Source organism: Schistocerca cancellata, unplaced genomic scaffold (genome assembly GCF_023864275.1).
Source record: "Schistocerca cancellata isolate TAMUIC-IGC-003103 unplaced genomic scaffold, iqSchCanc2.1 HiC_scaffold_901, whole genome shotgun sequence".
Lineage (NCBI taxonomy): Eukaryota > Metazoa > Arthropoda > Insecta > Orthoptera > Acrididae > Schistocerca > Schistocerca cancellata.
The window spans coordinates 2,302-7,500 of record NW_026046911.1 but is presented as its reverse complement, the minus strand read 5'-3'; the positions used below and the strand labels follow the sequence as shown (position 1 = coordinate 7,500).

The following is a 5,199-nucleotide window of genomic DNA, read 5'->3' as shown; positions in this document are numbered from 1 at the left end:
CCTATGTCACCTTAACCTAACCTATGTCACCTTAACCTAACCTATGTCACCTTAACCTAACCTATGTCACCTTAACCTAACCTATGTCACCTTAACCTAACCTATGTCACCTTAACCTAACCTATGTCACCTTAACCTAACCTATGTCACCTTAACCTAACCTATGTCACCTTAACCTAACCTATGTCACCTTAACCTAACCCATCTTGCACCTTAACCTAACCCATCTTGCACCTTAACCTAACCCATCTTGCACCTTAACCTAACCCATCTTGCACCTTAACCTAACCCATCTTGCACCTTAACCTAACCTATGTTGCACCTTAACCTAACCTGTGTTGCACCTTAACCTACCTCAATTTGCACCGCAATGTAACGCAATTTGCACCGCAATGTAACGCAATTTGCACCGCAATGTAACGCAATTTGCACCGCAATGTAACGCAATTTGCACCGCAATGTAACGCAATTTGCACCGCAATGTAACGCAATTTGCACCGCAATGTAACGCAATTTGCACCGCAATGTAACGCAATTTGCACCGCAATGTAACGCAATTTGCACCGCAATGTAACTCAATTTGCACCGCAATGTAACTCAATTTGCACCGCAATGTAACTCAATTTGCACCGCAATGTAACTCAATTTGCACCGCAATGTAACTCAATTTGCACCGCAATGTAACTCAATTTGCACCGCAATGTAACTCAATTTGCACCGCAATGTAACTCAATTTGCACCGCAATGTAATGCAATTTGCACCGCAATGTAATGCAATTTGTACCGCAATCTACCCCCACATTGTGCCTTAACCTAACCCACGTTGTGCCTTAACCTAACCCACATTGTGCCTTAACCTAACCCACATTGTGCCTTAACCTAACCCACGTTGTGCCTTAACCTAACCCACGTTGTGCCTTAACCTAACCCACGTTGTGCCTTAACCTAACCCAAGTTGTGCCTTAACCTAACCCAAGTTGTGCCTTAACCTAACCCAAGTTGTGCCTTAACCTAACCCAAGTTGTGCCTTAACCTAACCCAAGTTGTGCCTTAACCTAACCCAAGTTGTGCCTTAACCTAACCCAAGTTGTGCCTTAACCTAACCCAAGTTGTGCCTTACCCTGCTCTGTAATTGGCATATGACACGTTACATTAATGTATTGTCCAACCGCAACCCGCTCAGAATGTTGTGTACACAGCTACGTGTCATCTCCCCATAACAGCTGCATTGCAGTGTGGTACGCCATAGAGACGTGTGGGAGTAATGGACGCAGTGGATGGCGATCAGCATGAGCCGTCTGTTCATGTAGTGGCGCGTGTATGCAGACGTAGTAGTCTCTTCTCACACAATGTGATAGCACGGTGCCCCGCGTTCCACATCTGCGACATGCTACAGAGGCCGGTTGACAGTTGGTCGCGCAATGGACATCGCATACGTACGGGGGCACCTTCCACGTGCCCTCTAGTCGGGCACATTTTGTTGCGTGGATGTGAGCGGATGTAGTGTGTCTTGACACCTGACAGGCAGGCATGCAATAATAGTTGACTTTGCAAACGGGGATGGACGTGTACGTTTACTGGTGACGTTACGCAAATGAACAACTGGTAACCCGTTGTGGTGCGGTTGTCCTTGCTGGAGGTACATCTGTGAGGGCAACGATCGGTACAGCTACGAAGCGGTCCCCACCATACCAACGAACGTGAATGTGAATCTGGGTGTGAAGCGATACGCGGCTGTGGGTGGGTGGGACTGTCCCCGGCCGGTGAGGGGGGGCCGCCCGGCGTGCTGGCCGCGCGGTGCGTGGGCGCACGCGCTACAGCCGGCTGGTGGGGGCGCCCAGTGGCAGGCGCGCCGGCCGACGGACGCGGCAGGCGGCGCAGCTGCGCGCCGGGGCACCCTGCGCGCGGCGCCGTGCAGCCAAAGTGGGTCCTCGCCGGCCCGGTGCGAAGCGCGGTGGACATCTGCAGTGTGCTGGTCCGATTGAGGACTGTGTGCGTTGAGGATGCGCCGCCGCCCGGCACTCGGCGCCGCGACGCCGTCTGCTGCTCGGTCGCCCCAGCGGTTCTCGCTGGTGGTTTGTATCGCAGTTGTGCAGACGTGTTGGCACGTGCGCTGTGCTGGGAGAGTTCGCTTCGGCACCCACGTGGGGCCTTTGCCCTTCTGTGGCGCTGGCGTTGGAGCTGCCGGTCACCGTAGGTGGCGCGTGTTGTCTCCCGCCGGCAATGCCACGACAGCACGCTCCCGGGCCTCTGTCGGCAGCGGCAAGCTCAGTTGGGAGCACGGGTGGTCGCACCTAAAGCGTCTACTCGCCTAACTCCGGGCGATTGCGCCTCTCTCGAACCCGACCAAGTACTTAGGACGGCGCTGCGCGCCGCCGGGACCTGAGAGGGTTTCGAGGTGTATTGTGCAGGGGAGCTCAGCCTCCTCCTGTTTGCAGAATAATTGAGCGGACGCTTGCGTGTTCGCGCGGGCCCCTGGGACACACTCCCGGGCGGCCGGCTGCTCAGCTCTAGTTGACGCAGCTCCCTGGTTGATCCTGCCAGTAGTCATATGCTTGTCTCAAAGATTAAGCCATGCATGTCTCAGTACAAGCCGCATTAAGGTGAAACCGCGAATGGCTCATTAAATCAGTTATGGTTCCTTAGATCGTACCCACGTTACTTGGATAACTGTGGTAATTCTAGAGCTAATACATGCAAACAGAGTCCCGACCAGAGATGGAAGGGACGCTTTTATTAGATCAAAACCAATCGGTCGGCTCGTCCGGTCCGTTTGCCTTGGTGACTCTGAATAACTTTGGGCTGATCGCACGGTCCTCGTACCGGCGACGCATCTTTCAAATGTCTGCCTTATCAACTGTCGATGGTAGGTTCTGCGCCTACCATGGTTGTAACGGGTAACGGGGAATCAGGGTTCGATTCCGGAGAGGGAGCCTGAGAAACGGCTACCACATCCAAGGAAGGCAGCAGGCGCGCAAATTACCCACTCCCGGCACGGGGAGGTAGTGACGAAAAATAACGATACGGGACTCATCCGAGGCCCCGTAATCGGAATGAGTACACTTTAAATCCTTTAACGAGTATCTATTGGAGGGCAAGTCTGGTGCCAGCAGCCGCGGTAATTCCAGCTCCAATAGCGTATATTAAAGTTGTTGCGGTTAAAAAGCTCGTAGTTGGATTTGTGTCCCACGCTGTTGGTTCACCGCCCGTCGGTGTTTAACTGGCATGTATCGTGGGACGTCCTGCCGGTGGGGCGAGCCGAAGGCGTGCGACCGCCTCGTGCGTGTTCGTGCGTCCCGAGGCGGACCCCGTTGAAATCCTACCAAGGTGCTCTTTATTGAGTGTCTGGGTGGGCCGGCACGTTTACTTTGAACAAATTAGAGTGCTTAAAGCAGGCAAGCCCGCCTGAATACTGTGTGCATGGAATAATGGAATAGGACCTCGGTTCTATTTTGTTGGTTTTCGGAACCCGAGGTAATGATTAATAGGGACAGGCGGGGGCATTCGTATTGCGACGTTAGAGGTGAAATTCTTGGATCGTCGCAAGACGAACAGAAGCGAAAGCATTTGCCAAGTATGTTTTCATTAATCAAGAACGAAAGTTAGAGGTTCGAAGGCGATCAGATACCGCCCTAGTTCTAACCATAAACGATGCCAGCCAGCGATCCGCCGCAGTTCCTCCGATGACTCGGCGGGCAGCCTCCGGGAAACCAAAGCTTTTGGGTTCCGGGGAAGTATGGTTGCAAAGCTGAAACTTAAAGGAATTGACGGAAGGGCACCACCAGGAGTGGAGCCTGCGGCTTAATTTGACTCAACACGGGAAACCTCACCAGGCCCGGACACCGGAAGGATTGACAGATTGATAGCTCTTTCTTGATTCGGTGGGTGGTGGTGCATGGCCGTTCTTAGTTGGTGGAGCGATTTGTCTGGTTAATTCCGATAACGAACGAGACTCTAGCCTGCTAACTAGTCGCGTGACATCCTTCGTGCTGTCAGCGATTACTTTTCTTCTTAGAGGGACAGGCGGCTTCTAGCCGCACGAGATTGTAGCAATAACAGGTCTGTGATGCCCTTAGATGTTCTGGGCCGCACGCGCGCTACACTGAAGGAATCAGCGTGTCTTCCTAGGCCGAAAGGTCGGGGTAACCCGCTGAACCTCCTTCGTGCTAGGGATTGGGGCTTGCAATTGTTCCCCATGAACGAGGAATTCCCAGTAAGCGCGAGTCATAAGCTCGCGTTGATTACGTCCCTGCCCTTTGTACACACCGCCCGTCGCTACTACCGATTGAATGATTTAGTGAGGTCTTCGGACTGGTACGCGGCATCGACTCTGTCGTTGCCGATGCTACCGGAAAGATGACCAAACTTGATCATTTAGAGGAAGTAAAAGTCGTAACAAGGTTTCCGTAGGTGAACCTGCGGAAGGATCATTACCGACTAGACTGCATGTCTTTCGATGTGCGTGTCGTGTCGCGCAACACGCTACCTGTACGGCAGCAGCCGTGCGCCGCGTGCGGAACCACGCGTGCCTCTCAAAACTAACGGAAAAATGTTGTGTGGTACGAGCGCTGAAGCTCTGGAGCGGCTGGCCTGCGGCACCTGGCGCCTGGCGCCGGTTTTGAATGACTTTCGCCCGAGTGCCTGTCCGCTCCGGTGTGGAGCCGTACGACGCCCATCGGCCGTGAGGCCGTTGGACACAGGAACGCTGGAACAGGGGCCGTCAAACGCCTCAGTCCCGCCTATGCAACTGTCTTGAAAGAGACAGTGGAAACTAAATGAAAAAGATCACCCAGGACGGTGGATCACTCGGCTCGTGGGTCGATGAAGAACGCAGCAAATTGCGCGTCGACATGTGAACTGCAGGACACATGAACATCGACGTTTCGAACGCACATTGCGGTCCATGGATTCCGTTCCCGGGCCACGTCTGGCTGAGGGTCGGCTACGTATACTGAAGCGCGCGGCGTTTGTCCCGCTTCGGAGACCTGGGAGTGTCGTGGCCGCCTGTGGGGCCGGCCGCGTCTCCTTAAACGTGCGATGCGCGCCCGTCGCCTGGCGGTTCGCATACCGGTACTTTCTCGGTAGCGTGCACAGCCGGCTGGCGGTGTGGCGTGCGACACCTCGTACAACGACCTCAGAGCAGGCGAGACTACCCGCTGAATTTAAGCATATTACTAAGCGGAGGAAAAGAAACTAACA

General features: G+C 54.0%; 2 non-coding genes across 2 annotated transcripts; both read left to right on the top strand.

Annotated features, from left to right (window-relative positions):
- Positions 1–2,524: 2,524 nt before the first annotated feature.
- On the top strand, positions 2,525–4,433 carry LOC126148893 (small subunit ribosomal RNA). Its single transcript, XR_007530656.1, has one exon. It is a non-coding gene; the product is annotated as a small subunit ribosomal RNA (ribosomal RNA).
- Positions 4,434–4,786: 353 nt separating this feature from the next.
- On the top strand, positions 4,787–4,941 carry LOC126148892 (5.8S ribosomal RNA). The gene has a single exon (XR_007530655.1). It is a non-coding gene; the product is annotated as a 5.8S ribosomal RNA (ribosomal RNA).
- Positions 4,942–5,199: the final 258 nt, after the last annotated feature.